This window comes from Stegostoma tigrinum, chromosome 2 (genome assembly GCF_030684315.1).
Source record: "Stegostoma tigrinum isolate sSteTig4 chromosome 2, sSteTig4.hap1, whole genome shotgun sequence".
Classification (NCBI taxonomy): domain Eukaryota; kingdom Metazoa; phylum Chordata; class Chondrichthyes; order Orectolobiformes; family Stegostomatidae; genus Stegostoma; species Stegostoma tigrinum.
In genome coordinates this window covers 130791731-130813402 of record NC_081355.1, presented here as the reverse complement: position 1 = coordinate 130813402, position 21672 = coordinate 130791731, and the positions used below count along the sequence as shown (strand labels likewise).

General features: G+C 40.3%; 1 protein-coding gene across 1 annotated transcript in view; it reads right to left on the bottom strand.

The window, feature by feature from the left end:
• The window catches only part of ccny (cyclin Y), a 240686-nt gene that overhangs the window by 191376 nt on the left and 27638 nt on the right, over nt 1–21672 (bottom strand). The gene's annotated exons all lie outside the window — the stretch shown is intronic.

Here is a 21672-nt window from a genome sequence, read left to right as displayed (position 1 = left end):
CCACAGCTGATAGGGGAAGGCAAAATTTGGGAAAATAAAGTAACTTCAATTTTGCTTCCTCTCGTGACAGGTTTTTTTAGGTCAAACCACTCCAAGAATCATTTACACCCAAAAGGATGAAAATGACAGAAGACTTCACGCTATCAGTCACATAAATAAAAATTATGTCATAGTCTTCTGGCAACAAAGAAAAAAGTATATTGTAGCTGCTTTTGGACCTGGTAATGGGATTCTCCCCACATCCATAAAATTTTAGGCTCAGCTGTAGTAATAGTTATCTTATTTAACACCTGGAGATTGGGCAAACATTTAGACAGAACAACAGTATCTGGCCAACCCAGCTGGTGTAGAAACTCACAACTGATGTTGTTGACAAGAAATAAATGAACAACAAACAGAAAAAAAACTCAGGATGGAACTTTAGGGGTGCTGTGATTTGACCATGAGAGATGGGAGAAGATAACAAAAGATGAGAGAAAGTCTGGCTACAAGCAGCTCCAGTCTAACATCAAAATGGCTTACACTTAGCAGCCTACTGTAGTCACCCAGCAGGCCGCTAACATTCAAGGTAACTAGGAACAATAAGCCATATCCCAAGACTGTTGTGTTCTTATTCAACCATTTCGTAGCTGCAAAGCACAAACACAGCATTGAGATGAAACAGATAGTAGGAACTGCAGATGCTGGAGAATCTGAGATAACAAGATGTAGAGTTGGATGAACACAGCGGGCCAAACAGTATCAGAGGAGCAGGAATGCTGACGTTTCAGGCCTAGACCCTTCTTCAGAAAATGGTCTAGGCCTGAAACGTCAGTTTTCCTACTCTTCTGATGCTGCTTGGCCTGCTGTGTTCATCCAACTCGACACCTTGTTATCTCTTATTGAAATGAAAGGCCAGTTATTGTAATTGTGACAGGAATTATGGCAGGATGAAATAATAGCCAGAACACCAGCAGAAAATCATTATTCATCTTTGAAACAGGTCGAGGAATCTACAACATCTCACAGAATAAGGCTTAATGTATCACCCAAAGAGATTCCACATCATGAGCTGCCAAAAACATCACATCTCAGAACAACAGTTCCACTATAATTTTGGCGAGCCTGACCCAGAGTATATCATTTTCCTTCCTAGAAGTTGAGAAAAAAGCCTTCGTTAACCATGGCTTGTTTTGAGCATAAAGTGCTCAAAATGTGACCTTCTCTCTACTCCAAATGTAACTTACTTTGTATATGGTAAGCTGAGAACAATGGTACTTTGAAAAAATGTTTTGCATTGAAAACAAGGATTTTTCCACTTAAGCGACACATCAAGCAGCCCACAGTCATCAACTTATAGCTTGACGGATGGCACATAGCAATCTGTTCTATTATTCAGATCAAACACAGAATTTGTTGGAAAAGCTCAACAGGTCTGGTAGTATTTGTGGAGAGAAAATCAGAGTTAATATTTTAGGTCCTTTCCTCAGAACAGACTCAAAACACTAACTCTGGTTTTGTCTTCACAGATGCTGCCAGACCTTTTTTTCCTTTATTCATTCACAGGATCTGGGCATCGCCATCAGCATTAATTTCCCATCCCTAATTGCCCAGAGGGCAGTTAAGAGTCAACCACATTGCTGTGGGTGTGGAGTCACATGCAGGCCAGACCAGGTAAGGATGGCAGTTTCCTTCCCTAAAGGGCATTAGTATTTCAGATGGATTTTTTTGACAATGGGTTCATGGTCATCAGTAGATTCCTAATTCCAGATATTTCTAAAATTAAATTCCGCCATCTGCCATGGCAGGATTCGAACCCAAGACCCCAGCACATCATCTAGGTCTCTGGATTAACAGTCCAGCAATAATACCCACTCGGCCATTGCTTCCCTCCCTCCCCCTGCTCTGCTTTTCCAGCAACTTCTGTTTTTGTTTTACAGCATCCCCATTTCTTTTGGTATGTATTCTGTTCAATTATTGCTGGGTTTGATGAGGGGTCATGAGGAAGACAGGGACATATTTTCACTCATGCAGTTGACCTCCAAGGCTCAAATCACACAAACACAACCTGAAGTACAAATGTATTTGATTGGACACACTGTCCAGGTACAGAAAAGGGATTGGGGATTGTTGGCGGGGGGATGGGGTCCACTTCCTAACGGGGGGGGACAACAAAACACATGCTAAAACCAATTCAATTCTTTTTAAATTGAAGGAAGACAGTGGAAGGAAAATGTGATTTCAGCCAAAACAGGGCAAGGACTTTCCAAACGCATACTTATTTCACATTGTTATTGTGAGGACAGTGCAGCTTTAAGCCTGGGCTCCAGCTCAGGGAGAAAAAAGAAAAGTGATACAGTTCTTTCTTTGTGCTGGGCCCATGTCCATTTAAAGGCTTGTGTTTACTCACTGCTGGTATATGACAATGATTTATAGATTTGAACCATGTTTCAAAGAATGATGTGGATCCTGAATAGCATATAAACTCTAAATTTTACCCAGGTTACCAGATCCTTGGCTGCAAGTTAAATATATGAGATGAATACGCTCTTTAAAAATGGAGCACTAAAAAGCAAAGAGCAGCCGAAGACATCCAAAGGTCAGTACAAGGAAAATAATTCACCATCAAATGAGCACCATCACTGGCACAGCTAGCACATTTTATACCTTACAAGGTAATGATTGCAACAAACTTACTTAGGGATCTTCCCACACTGCTGGCTGTTAGGGAAATTTTATATACAATTACAAATTTACAACACAAACTCTGGCACTGTCATCCACACTGTCAAAGCAACTGTGTCAAAGGAAATCCTGACCTCCGCTCTAAATTGTTTAATATTCTACACCTTCTTAACCACTAGAAAGGAAATTGTTTCGTTTTTGATAATAAGAGCTGTAAATGCATGAAATGCTCAGCATGCCTGATAGCATTTGTAAGGGAGAAGCAATATTGAAATTTCAGGCGTTTCATTAGAATCCTTGTTTAAGTACTACTATCTATCCCTTCAAAATTTTAAACACTTCTTCCAAATCATCTTTCCATTTCCCTTGCTCCACTGGAAGCAGGTCTAATTTTTTTAAGTTGTCCTTCATACTTTAAAACCCTAAATGAGGCAATATCCCAGTGAATCTGTGCAATTTCATCTGTGACCTTTCTATGAAGGAGTGCATCCCAAAGTTGCACACACTACTCCCACAGTGGTGGTCGTGAAACATTTTACACACATGTACCATTGCAATATCATATGAATTATCACAGCTATGCCATTTGACATAAAATGGTATTTGATTCACTTTATTTACGGCCTTATCCTTTTCACATCTTCTCACCCTGAGCCCTACAAGCTCAGAACACTTCCACATGACCATCAACATTTCTTTTCAACCCAAAACTGCACCACTCCATTGAGTGACATTGAATTTTATTTGCCACTTTGACACTGATATATGAGAATGCAACCTTCGAACTGCAGTCATGTTGGACACAAATTATTAACCCAGCTTCCCTCTCCACGGACATTGCCATATTTGACATGCTCTAGCATTTCCTGTTTTTACTTCATATCTCCAGCATCTGCAGAACTTAGCTTTATATGAAAACGTAAGAACAACTCATCCACATATGAGGTTGAGTCAGTGTGAAACCACATGTCCTATCAAAACTGACAGACTGGACACCTTCCACCCCAGTGCTGCTCTCTGTACTCGTAACAATTGTGGTTGCTGCTTCTGTGACTGAAAAATATCACCCTTGAAAAACTGCTGTTTTAAGCAACCACACAACTGGTTAACACTTGGGAGACAAAGGACAACTTTGGGCCCATGACCTCTAAAGTTCCTTACCAACAGACCTTTTCTCTTGTCATTTCTGAGTCTCTTCTACATTGGATGATAGATTTTGAGTGTGACTCAAGACTAACAATCTCACCCCCAAGTCAGAGATAATGGGAACTGCAGATGCTGGAGAATCCAAGACAACAAAATGTGAGGCTGGATGAACACAGCAGGCCAAGCAGCATCTCAGGATGAAGGGTCTAGGCCCGAAACGTCAGCTTTTGTGCTCCTGAGATGCTGCTTGGCCTGCTGTGTTCATCCAGCCTCACATTTTGTTGTCACCCCCAAGTCATTTGGTTGTGAATTCAAGATCTGTGAATTCAGAACAAAATACAAATTAAGGCTGATATTTCAATACAAACTCAACTGTCAGAACTGCCATCTTTCCCATGGGACATTAAAATGCAGCTTGATCTACCACCCCCGAGTAGATCTACAAGTTCAGTTAATGCTATTTCAAAGAAAAGCTATCCCCAGTGACCTGGTCAATATTTACCTCTCAATCAACGCCAAAACAAACAAAAATTACCTGGCTATTACCGTATTACTGTTTGCAGGAGTTTTCTGTGTGCAGATTGGTTGTCAGGTTTCCTAATTACAATAGCAACTAGGTAAATGCAACTTTTAATTTATTTCAATGTGTATGCTTCCAAAACATGCCAACATTGAAGATGATCTCCAACAGCCATTAGTGCATGTGCAGTTTCACATGCTTCAAATGCAGTTACTTTTTTTTTAATGATGCTAGTCAGCAACAATTGTCCTCTTGCATTATGCTACTAGCAGGATGACAGAAGAAGAATTTGATGGACAATGAACTTTTCTTATTTCGCAATTCGAACGGTCCGCTTGTTAATACTGACGTAGTACATTGGGAGCAGTGATAGTGGGAAGTAAGAATGAAGAAAGAGAATTCATAAAAGGGGAAGTCTCCCATCAGTTTGAGTTGGACAATCGTTGGAAGTTACTGTGTTGAACTAAGTTCAGGTGGATGGGGAGAGTAGAATAACAAAAAATGTTAGTAGTAAGTTCAGGTAGGGATTTTTGAAGGGTGACATCTTAAAGTCACAGTACAGCCAAAAAGGTTTCTTAACCAACAGAGGATTAGTGGACAGACTTTGTAGTTGTAGTGTAATTTGATTGAACCTTGGTACTAAGATAACTATCTCATTCCTTGCTAACACTATAAAACATTTCATACAGTAATAGAGCAAAACAGCAAATTTCACAGCTGATGAACAGATTTCAACTCAACACAGTGCAACGTGCCCTCTGATTATATATCCAGTCTACATCATGCAGAGAGGGAATATTAACATAAAGGGTTATTTAAGGATGGCAGGCTCTAACCCACAGAGTATTGCAAGTACCAAGTATTTGGAATGCATATTAGTGAGTCATATGAGGGGATTGGGTATAACGTACCCAAGCTTGATGACAATGCAAAGTTAATTGGGAAAGTATGTTGTAAGGAAGATGAAGCAAGGCTAGAAAGAGAAGCAGCTTAAGTGAATGGGCAAGGATGTCGCAGATGAAATATAATATGGAGAGTTCAAGGTCACTCACTTTGGAAAGAAAAGTACAAGAGCTGATTGATCTTTTTAATGGTGAGAACCTGGAAAATTCTGGCACCTCGAGAAACTTTAGTGTCCAAATCATTATCAAGGTATAAATTATTGGTAAAATCTTCTAGCATGTAATGTAATAAAAATTATCACTCCTCATTATTGCACATGGCTGAGTTTGAAAAAAGCATCACACCTAGCCCAACAATACAAACATCAACATTCAATTCAAAGTGTTCGACTGAATTTTTGGTTAAATCATCATATCACAACAACCACAGTCTGAAGGGTTCAGCTAGCAAATAGCCATTGTGGAACTCAGTTGTTTGCACTGCATTAATTCAGAGCGAATTCTTGCCCAGTGATGACAGCATGTTTCAGCCAAAACTGGAATTGGATACTGTATAACTGACGTTCTTTTCTGAACTCGCTGCAGAGACGAACATCAGTTAATGTCCCAGTGGCTGAAAAGAGATTCCTCCTCCCTGCCACCCAGCCCATGACAAAAGGTAAAATGCCTGAGCATTAAACAAGGTTAGAACTGGAGTTGACTCTACGCTTCAACAGTCAACATTCAGAAAGTTCACACAGTCACTGCTTATCTACGCAGAAATGCTCGAGGGCTACACACTTGCAAAACTGTATTCCAGTTTGTGTCACTGCCTTTGTGACAAGATGGGAGAAAAGTGTATATTAAAACAAAAGATGAAGGGGTCCAATTTCCATTAACCGCATTCCAGATAAGGTTAATGTGCACATGTAGAATGCTGAGCAAGATAGAACTGAACAGAGATCTGCCATTTTACTAAACAGGTAAGCTTATTCTTTTGGTGAGAGTCTGGTATCAATTAAATTGAAGATTCACAGCCAGTCCCAGCACAGCGTTCAAATTTACAGGTTTAGCCGCTCTGTGGCCCAACAAAAAAGTTAAAACAAAAACTAGCCCAATGCATACCAATCATAACCCAAGTATGAATCATTCATTACCTTCTCACAAGAATGTAGAATGACTTAAAAAGACATATTCCACCTGAATTAGAAGAAACTGACCAATGAACTAGGAACAGTAAAATGCTGGAAAGTGTGATTTGTTTAATTTAAACAAGTCAAAGATTTAAGCTATCAAATTCAAATGGATCACTCATTCAGATCAAAAATTGTTGGATTTATTTTTACTTGTTCGAAGCACTCAGGACATTAATATGTGTTTTAAGAAAAAACATAATTTTCTAAATAAAAGGTAAAAGGTAAAGTCACTATAGTCTTAGCAGACCAGAGGGCTGCTCTCTCACTAGAGAGAGAGAGAGAGATGACTGGTGATAGTTTAACCTAAGGGTCACCACACCTCAGTTGAGGGTAGAAGCTGAGAAGGCAGCACCTTCATGGTCACCTGAGCTGGTGCAGGAACTGAACTCCACTCTGGTGGCATTACTCTAAATCACAAACCAGCCATCCAGCCAACTGAACTAACCCTATTTGCCAGTGAACCAAGTAGTTTACCGAACCATTTCGCTGGGTTAGTTCCAGTCAATCACACAGCTATGGATCTGAAGTCACATGAAGGTCAGATTTCCTTGCAGGCACACAGGCAGATTTCCCTCTCAAAAAGACATTTATGAACCAAATGGATTTTCACAACGATCAACAGTCAATATTACTGAAACTAGTTTTCTAATACATAAAGTTTCATTAGTTGAATTTAAAATCCACTGGCTGCCATGATGGGATCTGAACCCCTGCTCCCAAAGCATTCAGCTAAGCCTCTGGGTTACTAGTCCAGTGGCATCCCCACTGTGCTGTAATGTCCCAGTGCTCTACCACTCAAACCAAATTTCCCATTCAAGCCTCTTCTATCTGTTTATAAATAGTACGGATGTGTCTAAAAGTTCCAATAACCAAATGATGCAATAAAAGGTATCATAATGTAATTTTTCCTTGAACTCTAAATTGTGCATGAATTGAAGTTCAGTAAGCCATGCTGAACCACAACTGCACATTTCCCTGTAAAAGTTGTACTTGCCAGGTCTTCACTCAGTGGAGAAGGTTGTCATGGTCTTTCTGACTGTGCCTGCACTGATATTGCCTGTCAATGTGGCTCAGCACATTCACCTCTGAATAAGAAGAATGTGCGTACAAGTCTCATTCCAGAAGCTGGAGGGCAAACATCACAGCTGATTCTCCATGACAATTCAAGCATTTTAAAAATATCACATCAGTTTCCCCAACAATGCAGGACCAACAGCTGGAGATTTACTCTTGCCTAAAACAATATTACAAGATAATTTGAAAACTGCTGAATCCATTACACTTGTGAAAAGCTATTCAAATTCTCTTTTCACTCAAAGATGCAATATTCCAGTACAAAGTAGAGTCTAGGCCTGAAACATCAGCTTTTGTGCTCCTAAGATGCTGCTTGGCCTGCTGTGTTCATCCAGTTCCACACTTTGTTATCTCACATTCCAGAACACTTCAGACTTTGACGTTAAGCACTGATTTTGTTTTGCTGGTGTCTGACGTACTTTACGTAAAGACATAATCTCCACCTGGCTCAGATTAATACTTTGAATTAAATCAGAACAGAGAGGACATATCCATCAGAGAAGATGGATCCAAAAAGGAGAAATAGGGGAGCTTAATAGAAGCCTAACAGAAGAAGGATCGTTCTGAAGGATAGGATGGTGCAGCAAAGGTATTGTTCTTACAACAGGGGTCATAATTTCAAGATTGTTACTAATAAATTAAGGAATTTGAAAAAAGTTTCCTTGTCTAGAGAGTGATAAGAATACCACAGGAATATTTGAGGCATTTAGTCCAAATGCATTTTGGGGTAAATGGGGTTAAACATATGAAGAAGGAACAGAGGAATATGTTACCAAGGTTAATTGAAGGGGTGAGAAGAAGATTGTGAGAAATATAAATACCTGCACAGACCTAACAAAGCAGCTGACCTTTTTAGTATGCTGTAAATAATATGCACCCGTTCTGTGTAAGCATCTGGCCATTTTCCTGTGCAAGTAGGAATTTTTGTGGCTTAAACAGGTCAATAATGTAACCTGAGGAGTTCACAGAATTCTCAGAGCTATTTTGAGCACACAAAATCTGATACTGCCCTACACAAAACAGCAAAAGAAGCTCACATTGATTTTAAGTTGGCATTTAACAGAACATGCATTCACAAAACCTAAACATATTGTCCACAGACAACAGCTACGCACTACCAAAGTGATGGCACCTTTCGTATTTCTGAATTCTACCCATATACATGCAAGGTGATCAGAGGATTAGATAGGGTGGACAGTGAGAGCCTTTTTCCTCAGATGATGATGGCTAGCACGACAGGACATAGCTTTAAATTGAGGGGTGATAGATATAGGACAGATGTCAGAGGTAGGTTCTTTACTCAGAGTAGTAAGGGCGTGGAATGCCCTGCTTGCAACAGTACTAGACTTGTTAAGTTTAAGGGCATTTAAATGGTCATTGGATAAACGTATGGATGATAATGGAATAGTGTAGGTTAGATGGGCTTCAGTAATACACACTATTATTCATATACTCCAGTCATGTGGCACCACTCTGCCAGGTACAGGAGGGAGAACCAGGTAAAGGCTTTGCACCAAGACTGCATTTTAAACTGACTGCCACAGGCTTTCAACTAAGCCAGTCATTTGTGAAGCCATTATTCAGGTTCCCAAAACTGAGGGCTTGCCTGCCAACCCAAGCAGTCTGTACCAAAGTAAGTGGATCAAGCCAACTGGCTCCTAGTACCATTCAGCTGCCAAAAGTCCATCAGAAAAGATTCCCTGCTTCTCTTAAAACTGGAACTGCTGAGCAGCTGCATTTTTTAAACATATCTTTAAGAGCAGGTTAGTTCTGCATTATATTTTCATTTACTTGAATGATACTTTTTAATTTTACTGTCTATTAGTCTGAGGTATCTCACTAATGTTTGCAGCAGCCCATGTTGATAGAATGGTCATTCCTTCAACCACCTGGGGGCTGCAGCAAAGGGCAGAAAGACATCTGATAATGCTTGAAGCAAAACGACACAAGAGGGATGATCCACAGATTGCACCAGACCACATCACACTGGACTTAACAAGTGACGATCTACTGTCTGGGGCTAGACTGAGTCCTCGAGATATCATCTTGCTGTGTCAGACGCCAGGTCAAAGAAATATGCACAATCTAACGAGGCAGCCACATCACTAACTAAGCTCTTTTGGATTCTTCTTTAAAACAAAACTCAGCATTACCTTCTTAAACGATGGAGTTCCAACAAAGTTTCCATGCTGCATCTTGGAAGTGTACCTTCCAAGGCATGGCTTTGAAAGAGACGTAAAGTGCAAGTGTAATGTTGTACAAAGGTTGGCACAAGTGAGGAAAAACCTTTGCAAGAAGCAATGTAGGGTCCATCATGACGTGTGGCATTACTGGTGCTGTTTTTTTTGAAAAAGACAGATTTCAAGTAAGCATGCTGCCTTCATTGCCAGTAACCTATCAATCTTCTCCCAGCCCTTAGACAACAGAAAGGGTGAGTGGACAGCTATGCTGCACTATTAGAAAGCTCGCAGGAAGATGTCTCGGATCAGCTAGTACTAAGTTAGCTCCAGAAAAGCATGCACCTAATAAATTCTACCCCATCTAAGCCCCTGGAAGTTAGGGAGTCTTGTAAATGTTGGGGAGATTAGAATTACCTCCTACAAATAACCCTATTGCTTTTACAGCTTTCCATAATCTGCTCCCATATCTGTTGCCACATCTGAGATAATGGGAACTGCAGATGCTGGAGAATCCAAGATAACAAAGTGTGGAGCTGGATGAATACAGCAGGCCAAGCAGCATCTCAGGAGCACAAAAGCTGACGTTTCGGGTCTAGACCATTCATCAGAAAAGCTTTTCTGATGAATGGTCCAGGCCCGAAACGTCAGCTTTTGTACTCCTGGGATGCTGCTCGGCCTGCTGTGTTCATCCAGCTCCACACTTTGTTATTTCTGTTGCTACATCTGCTGGCTATTGAAAGGCTTTTAGCATAATGCCGTCATAGTGACGGCACCTTTCTTATTTCTGAATTCTACCCATATGCATACAAGGTGATCAGAGGATTAGATACTGTGGACAGTGAGAGCCTTTTTCCTCGGATGGTGACGGCAAGCACGAGGGGACATAGCTTTAAATTGAGGAGTGATAGATATAGGACAGATGTCAGAGGTAGGTTCTTTGCTCAGAGAGTAGTAAGGGCATGGAATGCCCTGCCTGCAACAGTAGTAGACTCGCCAACTTTAAGGGAATTTAAATGGTCATTGGATAAACATATGGATTATAATGGAATAGTGTAGGTTAGATGGGCTTCAGTTTGGTTCCACAGGTCGGCGCAACATCGAGGGCTGAAGGGCCTGTACTGCGCTGCAATGTTCTATGTTCTATGATACTCACTCACAATTGCACGTACAGTATGCTTTCTGCCCTGTGGCTATATCATTGCACCAAACACATCTGCACTATGGGCCACAATTAAAATATGTAAGTATCAGCTGGAAAAATATCACTCTCATCATATCACTGAATGAACTGCCTTATGAACTGTAGCAAATATCCTATTGAGAGAATGTGCAGAAGTCAGGAGTGTAATGGAATACTCTCCAACTTGTCTGAATGAGTGTAGCTGCAATACTCAAGAAGCAAGATGCCATCCAAGCACAAACAGGATATGGGAGCAAATCCCTATCCACCAGCTTAAACATTCATTCTCTCCACCACCAGTCCACAATGTCTGCATGTGGCATCTCGCCAAGGTTTCTTCGGTAGCATCATCCAAACCGATGTCTTCCACCACCCAGACAGACAATGGCAGCAGATGCATGTGAATGTCACCAACTGCAGGCACTATCCTGACCTAGCATGATATCCCAGTTACTGTCACTGTCATTTGCTTCACACATTACACTGGGGTGCAACATTCAGGGAAAATAGGTCACCTCCAGCTTATCAAGTGCAGCTCTGGGTAATATAAAGGGAAGCAATGCTCATATCCCAAACAGAATGCGAAAAACCGGTTAACTCTTTCAAAGACCTACACAAGGATAGGATGGGCAGACCAGATTCTTTCAGCAGTATATCATACAGTTAAGCTATGACAACTTTAATGACAGTACTTCAAAATATAGTGGTCTTTGTAAACAGTATTCCAGGTTATGTGATTAATCATAAAACATCCTCCCCAACTCCTAAGGCACAGGGCTACTGCCTACTGCATGTGTTTATGTGTTGACAGCAGGAATGATAACAGTCATTTCTCGAGGGACACCTCAGTAAAATAAACGTTCAGTAAAAAGTCCTTTAAAACTTTACTTCCAGCCATTCATACATCACAGCACTTAGAAGTATGCATTCGAGTTAATTTCCATGAGGGCAGGGACCAATAAAAATGATTCCACATGACTTATCGTATCCTTAGGGTTTTATGAACTAACTAATGCATTAACTCAACTGTAATAAACACAGCAGGAGTAGCAACATCATTACTGTTACGAATGAAAAGCTCTAATTATTTACTCAATGTATTCATAAAAACCCTTATGAATATGTTTAACCCACATGTTAACTAAAGTGCATAACTATTCAAAGAAGCAATATATTCAGCGTTTGAAATTTTCATCTCTCTCCGTGTTGCCCATGCAGCTAAATTATGTTGAGGACTGGAATTATGTCTTTGAAATTTTATGGAAAAGTACATGAAAAATTAATTCCACTTAACAAGTCAGCAATCTAGCGAACATCATAATAAACTGTCATTCTACTACAGATAGCAAATGAGAGGCTGGCCTGCAGATAATGTGTTGTTCCTTCACAACTTAACATAACCATCAGGAAAATCAAAAAAATGGCTACTTTATACTATCTGATAATGACTAGTATAAACATTTCCACCCAGTTTTCTTGTGCATTAGTAGGTACTACATGCATTATTAGTGTTGCTTTTGCCAATCCAGAGCAAATTTAAGTGATATTTTGATCAATTCTTTCCAACAAACTTTAAAAATTATTCTGTCATAAAATTCAATCAAACCTCAATAAGCTACAACAAATTTTACAGCTCTACCTTGATGTTGATGAATGGGCAAATATTTGGCAAGTGAACTCCAACATGGATGAATGATGGAAAGCACAGTTTGGTTGGCAGAACTGTGTGTGTGTTGTGGTGGGGAAGGAGGGATGGCATCCAGGGAGGTGAAGCTAAGGTCACAGTCAAATCGATGATCTTACTGAATGACGGAGTAGGCCTGAGGAGCTGAAAGGCCTCCTCTTATTGCTATTTGGTGTGTTCTTATGAATGGGATTTGAAGCTAGACAAACATGATTTTGAAAGTGATCGATGATTATGACAGTTGACATCGATGGCGGGGGGGGGGTGCAGGGGAAGGAGAAAAAGGGAAGCTTAAGTGGAGCACAAACACTGGGTCAAACGGCTGATGGCTGTGCTGTATTTCCTATATAATTCTGCATTGCCTGCAAGAATAAAGTAGACCTAATCTGATTGTTTTAACTTTGTACAAATTCTGAAGGAAAAGATCACAAATATAAAAGCCACTGCATTGTGATCCTATGTCTGCACTGCAGCAAGGGCTAATCAGTTATAGGATACATGGCTACACAACAAATTTAGCTTCTTGGCCTCTTTGAATGCTCGCTTTCATTTGGCAAAAGACTGTAAAATCAATTGTAGGTACTGGGACACTAAAACAAAGCGCCTGTAAAGTGTAATTGGCAAAAGGTTTCAAAATTCAGTCAAATCTTTCTTGGATGACTCATCCAGAGGAGATCTTATGAATTATGTTAAACAAGCATGGTAAAACTAAAGAATGGTCTTTCTTCCTGGAATTGTTGTTCAGCTAGAACACACTCATGTATCTTTTCCTGATACACTTGGTTCTCCGTGCATAACACTAACATACAACATCACCAATACACCCACTCCTTCCAACTGCCAAACCAATCTGGTGTTTTATTGATGACCTTGGGACTGGGTTTGTGGGTGAATAGTGTTATGCTGTGTTTGTTTTTCAATGCACAGTGAAACAGTGTGAAGATACAAGGCACTACATTAATTCAGATTTTGCTAAACAAAATTTTTTTCTTGTGAAAATGGTACAGTTTTATTGCTACGCTGTGTACATGGGATAGTGTTTATGTCACTTGGCAAGTAATCCCACTTTAGGAATGTGAAGTCAGTTGAATAATTTGGAAAGATTGTTGTAAAACTCAATGCTCCATTAATAACTTTCAAAGGAGGAAATGTGCTGTCCTTATCGAAGCTGGCCTATATAGGACTTCAGACCCCCTGTTACATAAAATGATCTGAACTCTAAGGTTATATGAAGCATCAAGGAGGCCCAACACTTTCTCAGAATAACTAGGGTTGGGCAATAAATGGAATCCCTGCCAACGGCAAACATATCCTGGCAATACATAGATGGATAGTACCGCTACTGTTGCAGGCAGGGCATTCCAAGTCCTTACTACTCTCTGAGTAAAGAACCTACCCTCTGACATCTGTCCTATATCTATCACCCCTCAATTTAAAGCCATGTCCCCTCATGCTAGCCATCTCCATCCGAGGAAAAAGGCTCTCACTGTCCACCCTATCTAATCCTCTGATCATTTTGTATCTCTCTATAAGGTCACCTCTTAATCTTCTTCTCTCTAACAAAAACAGCCTCAAGTCCCTCAGCCTCTCCTCATAAGACCTTCCCTCCATACCAGGCAACATCCTGGTAAATCTCCTCTGCACACTTTCCAATGCTTCCACATCCTTCCTATAATGCAGCGACCAGAACTGTACGTAATACTCCAAGTGCAGCCGCACCAGAGTTTTGTACAGCTGCAACATGACCTCATGGCTCCGAAACTCAATCCCTCTACCAATAAAACCTAACACATCGTACGCCTTCTGAACAACCTTATCAACCTGGGTGGCAACTTTCAGGGATCTATGCAAATGGACACCGAGACCTCTCTGCTCGTCTGCACTACCAAGAATCTTACCATTAGCCCAGTACTCTGTATTCCTGTTACTCCTTCCAAAGTGAATCACCTCACACTTTTCCACATTAAACTCTATTTGCCACCTCTCAGCCCATCTCTGCAGCTTATCTATGTCCCTCTGTAAGCTGCAACATCCTTCCACACTATCCGCAACTCCACCGACTTTAGCGTCATCTGCAAATTTACTAACCCATCCTTCCACACCCTCATCCAGGTCACTTAAAAAATGACAAACAGCAGTGGCCCCAAAACAGATTCTTGAGGTATACCACTAGTAACTGAACTCCAGGAAGAATATTTCCCATCAACCACCACCCTCTGTCTTCTCCCAACTAGCCAATTTTTGATCAAAGCCGCTAAATCACCCTCAATCCCATGACTCCACATTGTATTCAATAGCCTACCCTGGGGAACCTTATTAAACGCTTTACTGAAATCCACATACACCACATCAACCACTTTACATCCACCTGTTTGATCACCTTCTCAAAGAACTAATGATGGAATGGTGGAACAAGCTTGATGGGCCAAATGACCTACTCTTGCACCTATTTTCTGCATCTCTCACTGAAATGCAAAGGGGCTAGAGTGTTTATGTAATGAAGTAATAATGTTTCAGAGAAAAAAATGATTAAATTATTCATGGTCTCAAAAAAAACTGAAGTGGCAGTCCATGACAAATACATAATTCACTGATACATTCTCCAGGAAGATTTCAATGTGCAAATTGGCTAGCAAGCACAGAGAGTGAATCTTCACAACTTGGTGGATAATTTATGCTATTTCACTGATTCCTTTGCACAGCAGCATCTCATCCTTGGCCTCCTCTTTAGTTTCAACAACCTTCTAGATTTTATAGTAATCACTCACACCATGCGCTGGACAATATTTAACCTCATTATTCGTAAGGCATCTTTTAACAATATGGTAATTCTTAATACTATGCCAAGTAGGCTCTCCCAGTCCGGTGGGGATCAATTTAACCTGTACAGTCTCGCTACTGTAAACAAAAGATTAAAACATTATCTTTCCCACAATCTTTAAAATCTCATTGGTTCAGGAGATATGCTGTTGGCCTCATCATTCTTCCCCAGTGATCCCTGATTAGAAATTTGCATTTTCAAAGAATTATGATACAAAACATTCAAACTGAAGTGTAGAGCTTAACATCAGGCTAACCAGCTGGAATGCAGCCGATATTGTGTTCCAGCAACAAGGATTCACCTATTACCAATATCATTTATCCTCAACAAATCCAATTCCACAGATGCCATCGTTTTGCTGCAACTTGACAATGTTATACCAGGAACCACAATGCCCAGTAGATTTCAAACACTTGAAAGAAAACTCACACTATGCTAAAATAGATTGTGAAACACAAATTTTATTCTAAATGGTTCCACAATGCTGGAAAGCAAACATTCACACCCAATGGAACCAAAGGACACTGAATACACAGCTGTACAAGAAAATGAATTATTTTCTTCCTGATTTAAAATTGTACTATCTCTTGCAATATTCTGGGTGTTGGCTCTTCATTCCTGGAATTTTGCTTCAGTAAATTTCTTTCCAGGTGACATGTAGCCAGAAACAACTGTTTGCATAGCTGTAATCTTTTAGTGTTTACTGACTTAAGACTTAGAATGTATTTGCACGTCGAGTGGGTCAGTTTGAGACGGGAATGAGAAAGTACCAGGGCTTTAAACTAAATGCAAAATGTTCTAAAATGTTTCACAGCATGGAGATGTCAAACAAGAATTTGACACTGGTACATAAAATGATCATCAGAGAGATGGCAAGAGCACGATTGAAGAGGCACATTTAAAATAGCATCTGAAAGGAGAAGCAAAAGTTGAGATGGAGAATTACAGAAAGGGAATTCAAGGCATAGAGACAATTGTGGCTGAAAACACAGCCAACGACATAGTAACGGGAACAATGAATTTGCATGAGCCCAGAAGTGGTGGAAGCACTGAGATTGGGAGGGGTTGCAAGGGAGTTAAGCCATAGAGAGATATGAAAATAAGGATGTGAATTTTAAAATGAATGCATGACAAAGTGGGAGCCGATGTAAATTAGAAACAGGGGTGGTGGGTGATCACGATATTGCAGAAGGGAGGAAATGAACTGCAGAGATTTGGATGAGTTTAAGATTAAAGGAGAGTGCAAAATCGGATTCGGTCAGGACAGCAAGGTATAATTGGGCCTAAGGGTAATAAACATTGAATCATATTTCTGTGAACGGAATGTGATTTGTTTGTACACAGAATGTGGGCATCACCAGGTGGCCAGCGTTTACTGGCTATTCCTAATTACTGTATCTTTCAGGAGGCGGCGGTGCCTTTTTCAACCACTGCAGTCTATGTCTTGTAGTTTCATCCAAAATGCTTTTAGGACGTCAGTTTAAGGCTTTTGACCCAGTGCCAGTGAAAGAATAGCAATATAGCTCCAAATCAAGATGGCACACTACTTGGAGGGTAATTGGTAGGTAGTGATGTTGCCAGCCATCAGCTGCCCTTGTCTTCCAAGGTTTCCCACTCAAGGTAGGAAGTTTGGAAAGTGCTTTTGAAGGAGCCTCGACAAGTTGTTGCAGTGCTTTTGGTAGATGCAGACGTTATGGGCCGATGGTGAAGGAACTGGGTGTTTAAGTTAGTTTATGGAGGACAAGTCAAATAGGCTGCTCTGATCTTGATGGTTTTGAGCTTCAGCGTTACTGCCGACATAATCAGCAGGCAAGTGGAAAATTTCTCATCACATTTCTGACTTTACCCTTGTAAACAGTAGACAGGCTCTGGGGAGTAAGGAGAATTATTAATCACAGAATTCCCAGACTCTGATCTGCTCTTGTGGCTACATATATGACCAGTCCAGTCAGTTTCTGGTCAAAGGTAACCCCTAAGGATGTTGGTAGTGAGGGAATCCAGTGTTAGTAATGCTATCACATATCAAGCAGTGATGGTTAGATTCTCTTTTGATCGAGATGGCCATTGCCTGGTATTTGAGAGGTACAAATGCAACTTGCCACTCATCAGTCCAGGCTGGATATTGACCAAGTGTAGCTGTTTGTGAACATGAACTGTTTCCAGTATCAAAGTTTACATACAGGTTGGACACAAAACAGATGCTTTGAAAATATCATAGTCAAAACTCATTCATTTATATATCATTTTTCACAGCCACTAGTCTCAAAGCAGTTCACGGCCTCTTACAGGTTATCTCTGATTGTCCTACTATTAAATAGTGACAACGTTACACAATTTTCTGGAATATCTGGCAATTTAAATACTTAGCACAATAATAGTTAAGTATCTTATAGGGTAGTAGCACAGTAAATTGTTTATTCATGTATGCACCGCAGAAGCATTGCAGAATTGTACAAAGCAACAGAAAATGATGTTACATATTACAGTTAAATACCTGCAAAACTTAAAATTCAAAATTTCTACTGCTCGTGAACAATTCACATATGGTATCTGCAGGTAATGGAAACAATGATTTAAAATGGTTGTTGTTTCAGTATCGCTCATCTGCACGACCACACAAAACTGAAAATTTAACCCTTATAGTTGACACACATGATGAACTTTTGAATGTATAAACTAAAGATCTGTGACATCAAGGAAGGATGAGGGATAAGAGAGAAAATTGGAAGGGATAAATGGAAAATGTTAGGACCTTTGTGTGACATTGCACAATCCAGCATTAGGTTAAATTAATGAGTACACTGAACCGGATCAGAGCAATGTGACAATGTAATCTCGATGCATGTAAGTAGCATTCGCTTCGTGATGGATACAGAAGTTAACAACTCAATTCAAAGGGTTAATTAAACAGAGTAACCGAGATCTGAATGGGTGTAGACACAAGCTTGACCATGGTCTTCAATTGTGTTCGGTTTTATTTTGTGATACAATTCATTAATTAATAAGCATAACAAGATGCACACAGAAATTCACCAAAGTTCCTCAGGCACACTTCCAAACACAAGACCACTCATATCTAGAAGGACATGGCAGCAGATAGAGTGGGGACACCTGCAAGTTCCTCTCCAAGCCACTCACCATCTGGACTTTGAAATATATCATTGTTGCTTTACTGTCAACTGTTTACTGTGTGGAATCCCCTGCCCAAGGACATTGTGGATCTATCTGCAGCAGCTCAAGGCAGCTCAAAGGCAACTAGGGATGGGCAATAAATGCTGACCAGATGCATCTCACAAGTGAATAACTTTTTTTTAAAAGAAGCTTTTAGCTTTTCAGGTACAAACGATGCATCTGCAGACTGAGTTTCCAGTATCTTTTGCACTTGTTTTGAAAAAAAATCATGCACAAAATGAGCCTCAGCACAATGCTTGCCCGAGTTAATAGGATGAATTACTCACTGGCTGCTTATTTGTACTTCTTTGAGGAAGCTCTAAAAATTAAGCTGGATCTTTTGGGCATATGGATTCTAACTGGCGTATTTTAAAACATTTTCAATTTAATTAAAGTAACAAAAGTCTTGTACGCAATGTAACCTGAAAATTTAGATATTTAAGGTATTTTCAGTAATTTAAAAACAAGAAATCATGGTTGGTGGATTCACACTTTGATTAACAATGCTGTTATTAGTTAGATGTTACCAAGTTAACACTTAAATATGTAAACATTTCTGAAGAAAGCCTTTCATTTATTAAAAAAACTGATGCAATCCCTCCTCCACTTGAAATGCTAATTTAGTTTCTCGGATATCTCTTTACTTGTTCCATTTTTAATTCAATCTAATCATTCGTTTCAACATGAACTTTGCATGTTATTAAGTGTGTTCCTTAATCTCTTTGCAATCACTATAAATACACATTCACACAACTTTAAACTTATCAGCAGTCACTTTTCAGTACTGTCTAGCACGTTTGATTGTTACCAATTACCGTTCCTCCCACAGTTGATTTTGGCCAGTCCTGCAAAAAGATTGGCTGATAAAGCATACCTGTGCATAAGAATGTGAAGCAAGGGTAATCCATATAGCTCAAGCCTGTTCTATCAGTCATGATCATGGCTCATCAACTTCACCTTCAAGCCCTGTCCCCACACCTTTGGATTACTCTAGTGCCCGAAGATCTGGTGACCTGGTCTTGAATATACTCAGCCCTGAATATATCTGACAGCCCTCTAGGTACAGAACTGCAATGGTTCACAAGCGACTGACTTTACCCGGCGACCATGACCACCTATCCATAAGGCTCTACGCAGTGGAAACAGCATCTCGCCTCTTGAGCCCTCAAAATTTTCTATGTTTCAAGAGAAATTCTTATTCTTCCAAAATCTAGCTAATATTGATATAACCTCTTTATCTTTTTAGTACAATGAAGCCTCACTGCAATTCCACCAATTTAAGCAAATTCTTCCTTTGACAAAATTACACATAGTAGCAATCATGATCTCAATGTCTCTACAAAACTGTAGCAACATTAAGCTCCATTTACATCCAAACCCCTTGCAATAAAGACTTACAAAGCACTTAGCATCCTAAAAGTTTGTCACACTGACCTACTTTACGCAACTAAACTCAGAAGAATTGACAAGAATTGATTACCCTATAAAACAGCTACATCTGGAAGAGCTCAATATTATCATATTCATGTGGGTTTCCAGATATTCTCAGTCAGTATGAAGAAATTAGTCAGAAAACTCAATATCAACGTTGTACCAAAGCCAAGTGATAAAGACATGGCACAGAGATATGGGTAATGTGCACATGGCTCTGCTTGTGCAACAATATGGAGAACACCAAACAATACAATTGTTTTACAACAATTTTGCTCAGATTCTGGTAAATATTGTTGGTTAATATCAGTCCAAGACACATTATTTACATAGAATACTGAAGTAAGCCTTTAGAATATTTTCATGTACTTATCCTGTCCATCTTCAAGCAAAAGATGACAATGCTTAACAGCTGCAGTGCTTGGTAGGGTGCTGTTGGCTACATAAATGACAGCTATGACTGGTCTATGCCTGGAAGACACTGTTGCAAATGCAATGCGATACCACTAACAATTGAATTTTGGACAAATTGTTGGTGCAGAATTTTGTCTGCTTGCCTCTTTTCTCAGCTTCTGGCATGCATATGCTTTCAAAGGAGGTTGCACTGTTTTTATACTTGGTTATAGCATGATTAGCGATGGTGGGCAAGCTTCGCCCAGAAAGAGAAACTGATGTCAAAACCTAACTGAAGCCTTCAGGCTGCGCTTATAATGCTCCCTTCGACTGCACGAGAAGGACAACCTGGACTCAAGCTCTCCAGGCAAGTTTAGCTTTGATCAGCAAGCATCAGACATTTTGGCTGCATGAGCAGCTCAACTTAATTGTGACTATCCCAATCTAGTGTGGAAGCTTGGCATGCTGGTTCAGGTCAGCATTTCAGTGTCTGGTATTTGCTTCTACCACCTCATCTTCAGGAGCTTACAAAGACAGTTCCAGTGAAGGTGAGATAACAAGGTGTGGAGCTGGATGAACACAGCAGGCCAAGAAGCATCAGAACAGCAGGAAAGCTGACGTTTTGGGATTGGACTCTTCTTCAGAAAAATTTTCTGAAAGATTTTTTCTGAAGAAAGGCCCAGACCTGAAACATCAGCTTTCCTGCTCCTCTGATGCTGCTTGGCCTGCTGTGTTCCTCCAGCTCCACACCTTGTTATCTCAGACTCCAGCATCGACAATTTCTACCATCTCCAGTGAAGGTGTTCGTTTGCATTATCTGGGTGCATAGTCTAAAACTTGCAGGCATCCAGCAGCATGGGCAGGATTATTGCTCTTCAGACTTTCAGTTTGGCAGGAAGGTGAACACTCCTATTCGAAGTCTAGCAAAGGCTACACTTGTTTTAACAATTCTTGCAAGTGTCTTCTCACCACTACAGACTACTCAGGAGTGAGTGTCTGGATGACTGAACTTGTCCATTGCTGGTAGATGTTCATCCATTGAATGTAATCTTGGCTCCGGATAGGGGTTTCCTGGAGCAGGCTGGTCGATCGCTTCAGTTTGCTTCATTAGCACTTTCAGCTTGCAACTGGGGCACCGCTGTCAGTAAGCGAAGTGTCACAAAGTCACCTGTTGGAAACCCTGGCCTTTGCCTGGAGTTCGCGCACATTGCAAAGCTTCCCATCCATATAATATCTAGTTTCAACGCCAGGATCAACATCGTAGAAGGCAGAGAACATGGCAAAGAAAGAGATGTCAAGAGAGAATTGGTGCTCGCATGCAACCCATTTAA